This window comes from Alligator mississippiensis, chromosome 9 (genome assembly GCF_030867095.1).
Source record: "Alligator mississippiensis isolate rAllMis1 chromosome 9, rAllMis1, whole genome shotgun sequence".
NCBI lineage: Eukaryota > Metazoa > Chordata > Crocodylia > Alligatoridae > Alligator > Alligator mississippiensis.
In genome coordinates, this window is record NC_081832.1 from 6,259,133 (window position 1) to 6,272,315 (window position 13,183).

A 13,183-nucleotide genomic window follows, 5' to 3' on the forward strand; every position below is an offset into this window, starting at 1 on the left:
ACAGGTCTATATCTTTCAGAGCAAATGTAAATATTAGTTATGTGCTAATACTATTAATATAAATATGCATTATCAATCAGCAACAACGCCTTTAAAATTAGACATATAATTATATGCCTAATTTATGCACACTTTATTGTGATGAAATGACTAGGGATGCCTTTGAGTCACCTCGAAGCAAACTGAGCTTTCAGGAAGGCCACCCTCTAAACAAATCCTGTTCAAGACATTTGAAGACAGGGCCTCAAAAACACAGGTGCACAATCATTAGTTTTGCACTTTCAGGCATTCTAGCTTTGCACCCACACATGCAGCTGGAAATCTGAATATCCAGGTCATTATGTCACCCATCATACAAGCTTGCTAGCTTGTTAATGCAGAGTTGAGGATGCCTTTCAAGATGCCACCATTACACTGAATTATTTCTTAAGGGAAAAAGCACTGAAGCATTGCTTTTGAAACGCACTCCTTCCCTTCCTCCCACACCTTGAGAAATACACAACAAATCAAATCTGGCATGAAGCATTGCATGAACTTTGAGTACGTAGACAAGAAAATAAAACGGTAGGCTCAGATGTTACCCTAGCAACCTTGACTATCTCTTTAAATCTTAAATCTAGTTAATTTTCGGATCAGCCGGTTAAAGAAGCTCCCGTAACATCAGGCCTTTTTCTGAAGGAAAAGGCAAGGAACAAGGTGCAAATAAACAAGCCCCCACTCCCTCACTGTCACACACTGTCTGATGAGCATCGGGGTGACATGTGTATATTCCTTCCCTTCCCTCCCAGCTTTCTGTATGCCATAAATTAGTGGGAAGATAATAGAAATCCATCTTGTAGCTGAATGCCTTTGATATGGCAGCTGCAGTCTCTGAAAAGTCTGAGCACTTTAATACAGTACACAGGAAGCACAAATTAAGAATTCCTATTCTAGGTGATGGGAGGTGGTTTTCCAGGGGAGAGGTTTATTGAACAGAATTTGGAAAGGCGGTGGGCTACTATTCAGATACCCTCTTAGGCAGAACCTACCGGTACCACTTTCGTCTCCTGATTCAGGTCCGACAAGATGCTGGATGTGCGATAATAAAAGAAAGTAGATGAGCAACTCTGAGTATCCTCGCTGTGCCTTTGCCCAGAATCGTTACTTCGTTTGCATCCTGTTTCTGTGGACCGATTCCATGTAGCAGCCTGCTACCTTTAACAGCTATTAATCTTAGTTATCACTAGAAATGACAAGGATTGATTCTTTTTGGACCTATGTTTCTGGACTGAAGGTGAGTGAAGATGGGAAAGCTCATCAGTCTCTCCCCTGCAGGGTTCACTGCTTATTCAGGTTGCCAGTACCAAGAATAACCGATTGGAGTTACACTTGCATGACAGTTTAGAGTAGATACAAGGGACATTTTCTACGTGCCCTCAACCTACCCATGCCAGACAAGCGCCTAGCCAGTTGCATTAGTGAATTTTTGGGTGCAAACAACTAACTTTCAACTTGGCTTGCAGAACCCTGGATTTCAAGATTGCACATTTTAAGGGGCCAGCTTTCACTCTGGTCACTGGGCAGCGGTCTAGAATTGAACATAGGTGAAATGCTGCAGAAAGGAGCTCCGTTCAAGAAGCTCAACCTTTAGCAAAAATGCTTTTCATAAATAAAAACGCATGCTCATAGATAGACCTATCAACAGAAAGCAGGATGAAGATAAGTCTGAAAGACTTTCAAAGGCATTGCTAGTGACTCTTTCCTTAAGAAGGCTGGAAGGAGAACAGGAGTTGCCCTACCAAAATTTATAACAGTTTGGGGACTCTGTCTCGGGTACAACGCATAGATTCTGTAATTTCACAGAACTGATGCATCGGTGAACACCTCAACGTGCAGATGGCCAGCCATGGGCAAGCAAGGTCTCTGACACATTCACCTGCCTTGTCTGAAAGAAGGTACAGTAGAAACACAAGAAATTGTTAAATTTTAATTATATCCTCTGGGCTGAGCACACAATCACGTTAACAGGGTTTATCAACAGGGAGTGGACTATCGAACATTACCAAACTGGAGAACGAAAGGACCAAGAGGCTTGGAGCAGGAGTTTCGGAGGAGAACCCATGGGTAGGGTAGGTATGGCATCTTGGACACCCTAAAAGGCTCTGATGAAAGTCTCAGAAATGCTCAGAAGTGGTATGACAAGGAAATTTGGGTAAATCCGATATCTTTTATTAGACCAACTCAAATATCTTTTATTAGACCAACTCAAATAGACCAACTGTATTTGAGTAGGTCTAATAAAAGATATCAGATTTACCCAAAGAATCTTGTCTGCCTATGTCCTTAGACCAACACGGCTCCAACCTCCACCCCTGAAACACAGGAGGGGTAAGGAAAGGAAACTGAGGCAGGGGATGGGCATACACATTGTTTTTACCTAGATGTTCTAGATCTGCACATTGCTTGTGCTCTCTGAAGAGTTACTGTCTCAGAGACTTTTGTAAAATCTGGGTGGTATATACTGCGCCTGCTATACATCCCTGAAAGATAAACTATATGCCAGAGTGCCTACAAGTATGGAACAAAGGAAACAAGATGTGGGTAAGGAACTGGGGTGTCTTTGCGGGGGTTTGCACTGCTCCTCAGGAGCACAGGGCAGCTAGACCATAAGGTCCCACTTCGGCGAAGGGCTAACAGACCGTCTGTAACCAGGATGTGTACAAAAGAGGTCAAAGAAACAGTGCAGGAAAATACCCAACTGCATGGGAACCCTAACAGCTACGGGCCCAACACGGTGGGGCCCAAACAGAGCAGCAGCAGGAAGAATCAGAAAGGACAGCTTGATTTCAGCTGTGAAATGAATGCAGACATTTAAACAGGAAACAGCTCCCATACCTGGGAATGAAAACAGAAGAAATGATAAGGTGAACTGGAGTTTAGGAGGTGAGCTGTGTTGGGTTTTTTTTCAAATCTATTTCTTGCTCCACATTGTGCCCATATACGTGTACGGAGAAAGAGAGAGGCAGAGAGGAGGTGGCTGGATTTGAATATTTGCTCCTCTGTTTGACTCTGAGGACATACACAGGCAGAGCCTCTCCGTGCTCTGCAGAAAGCGATGTACAATTCGACAAAGTGCATGCTTTAAGGATTCCCTGCATTTCTTTTATTAGATTTAATGAGGGTTAAGCTGTCCATATGTAAATCACTGCAGATCCAGGAGATGAAATACACCACGAGATGCATCTGAGTTGTCCAACTGTAGTAAGAAAATCTATGAGATAATTATACTGCATTGAGCCAAAGGACGATAGCGGGATAAATGCTGCAAACGCTCAGCAGTGACTCATTATTTGTTGTGCACCATGAACCCACTACTGTGGTTGGCGACTTACCTGCACTTCATTTCATTTCCAGCACAACAACAAAGATACTTGGGGTTCCAGATAATTAGATAAGGAGAAGCGGCATTTGTCAGAGAAAGCCACAAAACCAGTGACAATGCAACATAGTATGTGTTATCTCACCGGTGAGATGTCATCGTGCAAAAGCACATTTATTTGGTATCGGACCCTGCCATTTTAACACACTTAATGACATTATTTTTGAAGAAGAAAATGTATTTTAAAGTGATCCTGTAACATTTTGGCCAAACGCCTTCATTTGTGTAACTCTCAGGGTACAATTTAGCAAATCTGGGCAAGGACATAAGAACGCTACGTGACTACAATACACAGTCTACTGATTTTGTTGAAACCATGACTGAACCAGTTTACCACAACAAAAAAAATCACTGTTTCAGGGAATTTACTAGATTGGGTTGAAAATCTCTGTTTTGGGGGAAGTGACTTGATCAGGAGAGAGTAGCTTTTCCTTTGATTTATGTCTGGTAAATGAGAAAACCAGAGCACATTCTTATCATAATAGTATGAGTGAAGAATACACACAGGCATTTTATTCACTTACCTTTCAGTTTATAATGCAACTGAGATTTATGCTAGATTTTTTGGTTTACAGAACAGATGGTGAAAGGTTAGTTTTCTTGAAATTTATTAATGTATTTTCAAATTTTATTATTGTAACATCGAGCCCCCTGAGCTTTGAGGGCCAGTTGTGCTAGATACTGCACAAATAGGTATAAAGGCATACTTAAGAGATGTGCAAGTTAATTTATGAGGCTTGGTGATCATTCTAACAGGGATTTGTTCATTATATGATGGCTTTCACTCTCGACAAATACGTAGGAGGGAAGTTAGCTTTTTGGGTTGATGATTATATCAGTAATTAAAAATAGAGAGATCATTTGATTGAGACTGAAGATGGTACAGTTCCACAGATCTATGTGGTGATATGGCTCCCCCACATCGTGGGGATACTCCATATTCTGTATTTTGCCAAAATATTCCATATTTTGCCAAAATATGGAATATGTTTCCAAGGGAGGTGGTGCTGTCCCCTTCCTTGGAGTTATTTAAGAGGAGACTGGACCAACACCTGGCTGGGGTGACCCCAGTACGCTTTCCTGCCCAGGGCAGGGGGTCAGACTCAATGATCTAATAGGTCCCTTCAACCCTAAAATCTATGAAATCTATGAAATCGTTCTGCGATGTGAAGTTGTCTCCACAGTTTTCCAGTGAGGTAGAGAACCATTTTACACATGGACAACTGAAGCAGAGAGCTTGAGTGACATGACCAAGGCCAAAAATGAAGCCACATCTGGAGTCCCACTCTACTGCGTTATCTAACCAGACAGCTTTGCTCTCTTAACGAGATGCATTATAAATTAAACTGCACCGTGCATGAAGCCTGGCTGAGCCACCTAAACTAAAGTACAATCATTCAAATCACTTCCCACTTTATAACTGGAAAGGGTCAGCATCTTATTCTGCTCCCATATACACCGACATAAATCCAGAATAACTAGAGATCAGGAGGATTTCACAGACGCGTAAGCAAAAGGAGAATTCGTCATTTTTACAGCCAACGTTCATGGAAAAGTATGTTGTAACCTTGATATAAAACTTCTGCGGTTCAGTCGTCACATTTGATTTTGTGGTTTGCAGTAACATTGTATCTTAATGGGCTTCCCCTTGGCATGCTAAGTAGCCTGTTTGTGGTACAGGACTTCATTACACTTTTTAGAGGAAATCTTTAGGGTCATGAGCTTCCATCAGCCTTTAATGTGCTGCTGTGTTCTTCCTGCAGGGGTTTTTTTATAGGGTGAGATTTCAATTTAAGGGCTTGCTTGAAGAAGCAGACTTTATCACTCTGTTTTCCTCCTATTAATCATAATCTTCCTGTTCTCTTAGTGGTCCTGATCCCTTCCTTGGATTTAACAATTACTAACCTTTCCACCCTACAGGACAACAGTTGGAATAGCTGTTCTCTGAAGGTGACTCGTGCTGCTGCACAACGAGGGATAACAAGAACTGCGAGCTGCTGAGGATTGTATGCTTGGCCCTTTGGAGAACACCAGACTCAGCCACTTGATACTGCAACCCACAATTCAATGTAATGATATACAAAAACTTTAATTCACTCAGTGGAGTAACAATGGACTATGGTATGTCATGATATAATATGATATATATAATATGATACAACTTGGACTTATGTTAATGCTGCAGAATAGTTGTTTTTTGCTACAGGGCAAGAGGAAACCCATTGTAAAGAGAGGTGCAATGATGGTGCATGGATAGAATATACTATACCAGCTACACATGCAAAAATCTGCACTGCTGGCATAGACAAGCTGGCATGGCCATCCACCAATCAGGTACTTGCATGGGCAAGGAAGTTGCTTGCACGCACAAAAAGGCATGACATTTTGTGGTAGCAGAGTCTGATTTTCGTGGGATCTGTTTTTGATATCTTGGCTCTTTTATCTCCACCATAAAACACTTATTTCTCAAAGCAACCTGACAATGACTCTTTTAACAGGTCTCGTACTTTTTGCACCTGTGCTGCAGCACATAGCATAAAGTTCATTAGCCACAGCCCACTGAGGCTGATATCCTCTTTCTGCATGACAGTATTTGCATTTGTGTCCATAGGGACATTGCTCCTTTTAGTGACACAGTTGCTTCCTGTATTCTGGAACAGTCAGTTTCTCCCTAGGAAGATGATCATGGATTTTGTGTCTTCATATACTGCAAGCACTCACTTATCTTGCTTCAGATTCTCACAAGCTGCCAGACCTAAAGTTGGTGTCACCTACCTAGGTAACACAATGAATGAGTGGTTGTACACTCTGTTTTTCTACTGGATGCTATCAATACATCTCCTTTCCACTGGTATATTTGGGTGCTCTGATGTGGTCTAATTAGAACGTGTTGGAGCATACTTGATTAATTGAGTCTGCTGGTGGGTTTTAATTAGAACACTCCGGTGTGCTGCAGTGTCATGTGTGTTCAGTGTCTTGCATTTCAAAATGGTGGCAGGGTGCTTTACCTAAACCTTGTCGAACAAGCTTTAGTTAAAGTGCCCTGACTACAATTTGAAATGTGGGACGCTGAGTACATGTGACACTGTGGCATTTTAATTACTGCTGCTGTCTGTGAGCGGCTCTACTTAAAATGCCCTCCCCCCCACCTTTACCCTGACGCATGTGTATAGGCAGCTGTAGTTCCTGAATAGCCAGTCTTTCTGAGATTGGTTGGACTCACTTTTATTTTAAATTTTAATTTTCTATATTGATGCTCCGGTAAAATATTAACCTCAGTTCCTGCGTCCAATTTAAATGAAACCGCTGTTCTTTGTACTTCCCCTGGCAAAATCTAGTCCCTTTCATGGATTTTGCTTGATTCTCCTGCATCTGTACAAAACTCTTCTGATATCCTCTCAGCTGCGCGCACTTGAGGTTTTTGTGCTTGGGATCTGCAGCCCCTGGTAACACGGGGCGTCTGAGAGCTGATCTAGTTAAAGTGCCCACAGTGTCACATGTATTCAGCATCCCGTGTTTCAGAATGGCGGCAGGGGCGCTTTAATGGAAGCTCATCTGACGAGCTTTAGTTAAAGCGCCCCAGCCGACATTTTGAAACACGGGGATGCCGAATACACATGAAGTGGAGGCTGCTGGAGCATGCTAATGAGCACACTCCAGCAGACTCGATTAATCAAGTCTACTCTGATGTGTACTAATTAGCACATGTTGGAGCAGAGATGCATCACATGTATAAGTGCCCATTATTCCTCTTGTTAACATTAAAATAGAGCTTTCCAAATGCAGCACAAAGTGTGGGGCCATGTTGCTTTCCACACCTGGTACACATCTGCTTAACTGCTCTCTCTGTGCATTCCCCTTGCCAGCGAAAAATTGTACAGTCACGTGGCTTCTTTCCAGTGGGAAATTCCATGCTGTACGGTGGCTTTTTCTGGCCACGTTCATTCATGGCTACCGCATGCTTCCTTTCGGTGCACTCAGCTCTGCAGCCTGGGCCTTCACTGTTTCTGCTGCCCTGCGCATTTGGGTAGTCTTTTCTAGGGACAAGTCTCCCTCATGCAATAGCTTTTCTTGTAAATGTAGTGTCTTCAGTGCCACAAATAATCCTCTCTCTGCTCAGATTCTGTCAAGTTCCCAGAAGCACAATTCTTATTCAGTCTCTTTCGTTTAGTAACATGCTGCTCTATACTTTGTTCTATTGTTAGTTCATGAAAAAAAATATCAGTGTCTTTTTCAAGGGTCTCGTTCTTTTTTGGCACGCACTACTCCTGATTTTCATATTCTGATCTTTTACAAAGGTAAAGGTGTTATAAATAGCCAGGGCTCCCTCCCCCACAACAGGCAAGAAGACTGAGGATTTGACTTTATCATTTTTCTCTTCTGTCCCTGTGACTGTTAAGTATTACTCAAACCTTAGCCTAAATGCCCTGCAGTTTTCTGCTATACTGCCCAACATAAGAAGGGCAGGTGGAAGACCCGAAATTTCTATGACTAACTAGCCTTTTACTTGTACTATAACTGTGCAGGAAAATCACTTGCAGAGATTTGGTACTGAATCAACTGGTTCGACTTAGACTGAAGCACATAAGTGTCCAGGAGACTAAACAGCGTGTCTTTTCACATGGCTGCATTGCTCTACTTTTTTCCCCCATTTCCAACTTCTTTTACAGTTTGGATCTTAAATTCTTTCAAGTTCTTTCTCATTTGCCACTCCTGACACCATTTAGTGATCACTGGGTTCAATAAACAAAGGCATATAATGAATGAGAAGAACTAACAACAACAAACTTTATGGAGCAGTAGGCAACCTCTGCAGATCCTTGGCCTCTCTCTAACTAGACAGCCTGAAGGGTCATCTTTCAATTCCCAACTTGTACAGTCTTCTAAGTAAGGGATCATCTCTAAATTATAACTTCTTGAGGTTGAGTGATAATTTTCCTCAGCTTGGGAATCTTGATTTTCTCTGCAGCATAGGGTCTTGATCATCTGCTAGGACCTTTTGGGCATAGGTCACCTAATTGATACCTTGCTGTTGCAAAGGCCTTGAGCATTGGTAGCATGTAACTATGTCCTGTTCTCTGCCTGTACATAAGTGTTACTCTCCTGAGCACTTATGTCAGGGGCAGGCAATTATTTTGGGCAGAGGGCTGCTTACTGAGTTTTGGCAAGCCATCGAGGGCCACATGACAGGCAGCCAGGGGCAGATAAATATTAATTTTCTAAATTTTTTAGGGACCCTGCGGGCCAGAGAGAATGGCCCGGCAGACTGCATCTGGCCCATGGGCCGTATTTTGCCCACTCCTGACTTATGCGCTCCAGTCAAGCTCAAGCTAATTGGTTCAATATTGGGGCTCTAGATGAAATTTTACATCCTAAGATGCAGAGGAGATCAAACTGGGGAATTAAAGGGTTGCTCCTGGCCTTAAACGCTATAAAACAATTACATTCAGCCCTTTAGAATTTAGGGACCTCCACTGACATGAGCTGGAGTTGTACAAGGTCAAGATTTCTCCCAAGAACTTAGTCAACAAGTATATAGTGCAATTCCTAGGTTGATATTCCTACCTAGCAATGTAACTAGGCAAAGCAAAACAACCTATTAATATCTGGTTTCAAATTGCATGTGCAAAGACAACTGAAAAATAACACTGCTTATAAGTTCTGCAGTCTGTTCTACTAATCTACCACGACGGCTTTTTGAGATAAACCTCCAAAAACTCCTCATTCCCCAAACCTGAATGTAAAATACTAAGATGTAACATTCGTATTTACATGACCTGTAGCCACTTTTGCCTGATATTTTGCTTTATAAAATACATTATAATTATTAATGGCCACACGGAGCAGTGTCAATGCTAAGCAATGAAAGTCTTTTATTATTAAGCTCTTAGCTATTTTGCCCATTACAAGGACCAAATTAAAAATAATTGAAGGATATACTCTATCATGCATTCAAAATGTTCTGTGGAAATCAAGAAATGCAAACATATTCAAATCCTTTAAGGGAGCATGCTTAAGAGTCAATTTAAGCATTCCAAGTTTGGCTCATTAATTTTAGTGGAAATATTTTAATTCAGCTACATCTTACTGCTTATTAAAATCCTTACTAAGGATTTATTTAGAAAAAAATACAACCTGAATCTGCGGCACATTTAAGAGTCATTTGTGTAAACGTTCTCAGCTACAATTTCACCATCTCTTTACAAATCAGTAAAAAGACAGATTTCTAACATTGCAGCTCCAATCATACTAGTGCACATTGACTTTTAAACACATTTGGTTTCAGTAAGCGTGTTCAAAAGTCAAATGGACGGAGAAAAATTGAGACAAATTTAGAGAACCAATTAGGCTAGGTTAATATTTATTAACTTCTGTCCTCTGTTGTTATACCTTCTAATGATCCCACAGTGCTTCACAGAAAGAGAAATGCAAAAGAAAGATGCTCTATAAATGCTGCAGCTGTCTCTTCAGGTGTCTGTCTTTTCCGCATCTTGAAAAGACGAATCCTGGGATTTGAAAGGAAACTTCTACCATGGTTAAGGTAAAGGAGAATTCTCATTAACTGCCGGAGAGGTAATAGCCCTCAGATCTCCAGCCATTATTATGGCCAAGGTCAAGCGTGGTTCTCAGGTTCCCATGAAGGCAGAATCTACAAATTGGAAAATAGGGAAGAGACTTTGATTGCTTTTAAGTGGTAGTACTGTAACTAAGATGGGGAAGGGACCGGGGCACCAGATCTGGGTGCCGACTTTGGGGAGAGGGGGTGCAAAAAATAGCTGCGGTGCTGCGGGATCAGCTGTCACCACCAGGGTTAAGCTGCTGATTTCTTCTTTTATGTAATGACTCTACACCCATTGTTGAGCTAATACTAACATTACATTCCCATGGTCGATTTTGAGACTCATTGTGGTAAGCTTTGTTCTTCAGTCCGATATGTTCTTACGCCTGGTTCAATCCTCCTATGCCCCCTTGGAAATTCTTCTATCCTGGTGATATATTCCGTTTGCTTAACTTAATGTTGAAGGAGGACAAAATACATGAATTTAGTTCAAGACCAGCCTTTGTTTGCAAAGCAGCCATTTATAGGCCTGGTTCATGGACTCTGCTTGCGTGAAAGGAAACACAACCCTGCCAAATGCTAAAATACTACGAGAAAAACCACACAGCAACTACCACATTTCTTTGCAGCTTTCTAGCAAATAGAGGTGTTCCTCACATACCTCTGAAAGTCAGCCGACCTTTTCATCCCACTCCTTTTAGCAGGACACATCCATTTCCCCTGCACTGACCATCTGAGTGGTTGGCTAAGACAATTTCCCCCAAGAGATGGCCCTGCCCAATATGGTATGGGATGGTCAGGGCGAGGGAGAACTATTACCCCACATCAATGTTGACCATGTGAAGGAACACCTTGAGAGGCTGGACACCTGCAAGTCAGCTGGCCCAGACAGCTTACACCCCAGGGTACTTAAGGAGCTGGCAAGCATCATAGCTTGGCCACTGGCACGGATCTTCGAGAACTCGTGGCGCTCAAGTGAAGTGCCCGGAGATTGGAAGAAGGCCAATGTGGTGCCAATCTTCAAGAAAGGGAGGAAAGTAGGTCCAGGGAACTACAGGCCCATCAGCCTGACCTCCATCCCCGGGAAGATCTTAGAGAAAATCAAAGAGACCAGTCTTGACAAACTGTCTGAAGGCAACTTCTTGAGGCATTGCCAGGACAGGTTTGTTGAAGGTAGGTCTTGCCTGACCCATCTCATCTCCTTCTATGACCAGGTGACATATCACCTGGACAAGGGATCCTGTGACCCCAACTGACTTCCTGCCCCTTGGGCAGGGGGGCTGGACTTGATGATCTTCTGAGGTCCCTTCCAGCCCAAATGGCTATGAAATCTATGATATGTATTAAATTGTGCGGTGGCTTCTGAGCTTTCAATGTTTGGCAGGTTTTTGGCATCAGTGAGTCTCCGTTCACCAAAGAACTATCCTCCAACCCAGCCTCCCTTTAGGCCAGTTTCAGTTCATGAATAAGAGCCCATATGGATCCGATTCCCCTGGGCTCTCCCCGCGCTCATCAAAAGCATTGATTCTCTGCATTTGTATCCTTCCCTCCAAGGTTTTTCTGGACTGTTTGTTTAGCTTGTCTTCTTTGCGTCTGATAGAGGAAAAGAAGGGGAAGATGCAAAAGGGGAAAGGGAAAGTATAAATCAGGCACAGAGACAAGGAAACTTCAATGTGTGATTGAAAAGCTCCTTTCCCAGTACAATCATCTGCGATATTACAAGACCGCAAGACTTGGCAAAGCTGCAGTTATAACTGCAGTGGGCACCAGCTGCTTTCTAGCCTTGTTCTGATACCATTTACAACAGCACAACAGCTGTGTTTCAGTTGTCGGGATGCTGTAGGACTGAGGGTATGTCTATATAGCACAATATAGTGCTGTGCAGGGATCTAGTGTGTGGCACCATCAGGGCTAATAAACTCTGCTTCTCAGCAGGGCTAATTAGGCTTTGTGATGAACCATGCTAACACAACCATACTGCTTCCAGTACCGGAGTTAGCTTGCTGAGAGCTAGCTTAGATATCTCTACACAACACTGTATCACCCAAGCAGATGCAAGGGAGGACTCATATGGCACACGGACTTTCTGTACACACATTGGGCGATGCCAAAGTTTAGAGAGGGGATTAGGGACCTGCAGTAGCTGTCAGTAGAGGCCAACGCCATCAGGTCTCCTTTTCTTTCCCAGGCAAGATTCAGTAAACTGTAATTTGTCGCATGGTCTTCCTAATTAGCTAATTAAGCAACCTTTATCGCTTGTTATTATGAAGGTCAAAAAGCTAATGTAACTGCAACAGGAACTGGCCAAAGCTAATGGGCCCTCCACGTGTAACATTAATTGATACTGGACAGCAATTTCTTGAGCAACATGTACTTTTCTCCTCTTGTTTTGGAACATATTTGTTTTTGGACTGAAAAACCACATTGCATTGTGGAAACTGCAAAATGATATGAGAGAAAGGGAAATGGGTTGGAAAAGAACGTGACCAGAAAATCTAGGACGCACAGCACCTTACAAGTGTTTTTCATACGGCGGAAATCTTGAGGCCAGAAGCCATGGGACCAAGCTTCCTATTCAGGCCTCTTGTCCGGAGTTACTAGCACACCAATTAGTCAGTTGGTGTAAAGAGGGTTATCTTCCATGGAGCTGCCCCCATCCCTACCTACAGCAGGTTTGGCTTTGGGATCTTTCCTGAAAATACTGGAGCAGCTCCCCATAGTCCAACCTCAATCATGTAGAGTACCAAAATGAATGGGCTATTAGCAAGCGGGGACTCGATTTCTGATGAGACGGTCATTGGTTTACAAAACACAAAAGCAGGTCCTTCCTTTTTTATCAGTTAATGAAGGGCTCGTTTCCTGACATAGGTTTTAGTCCCACAGTCCTCCCTCTGAGCCCTCCCTGCAAGCCCCTTCTGCCTCAGAGTCAGCGCCAGGAAAGTGAGGATTAAAGGAAAACCAAAGACGAAAGTTGAGCTTTTTGCCTAGTTGGCTTTTCACACGCGCCCATTCACAGGTCTACATCACAAAGCTGATCCAACTCAGAGTTCAGGGTTGGCTTGGTAGAGGTCCTGTGCAAAAAAAAATAGGAGCACTTGACACAGCAGATTTAAAGGGGAACTATTGCCCATAAGAGAGTTAATGTTATCAGTGAAACCCATGACCGAAGTCCTTAGCTTGGAGGACTGAGTGGCCTCAGGCAGAAG

At 42.8% G+C, this 13,183-nt stretch overlaps 1 protein-coding gene across 1 annotated transcript in view; it reads right to left on the reverse strand.

The window, feature by feature from the left end:
- CDH4 (cadherin 4) overlaps positions 1–13,183 on the reverse strand; it is a 618,635-nt gene that overhangs the window by 136,011 nt on the left and 469,441 nt on the right. The window lies entirely within an intron of this gene.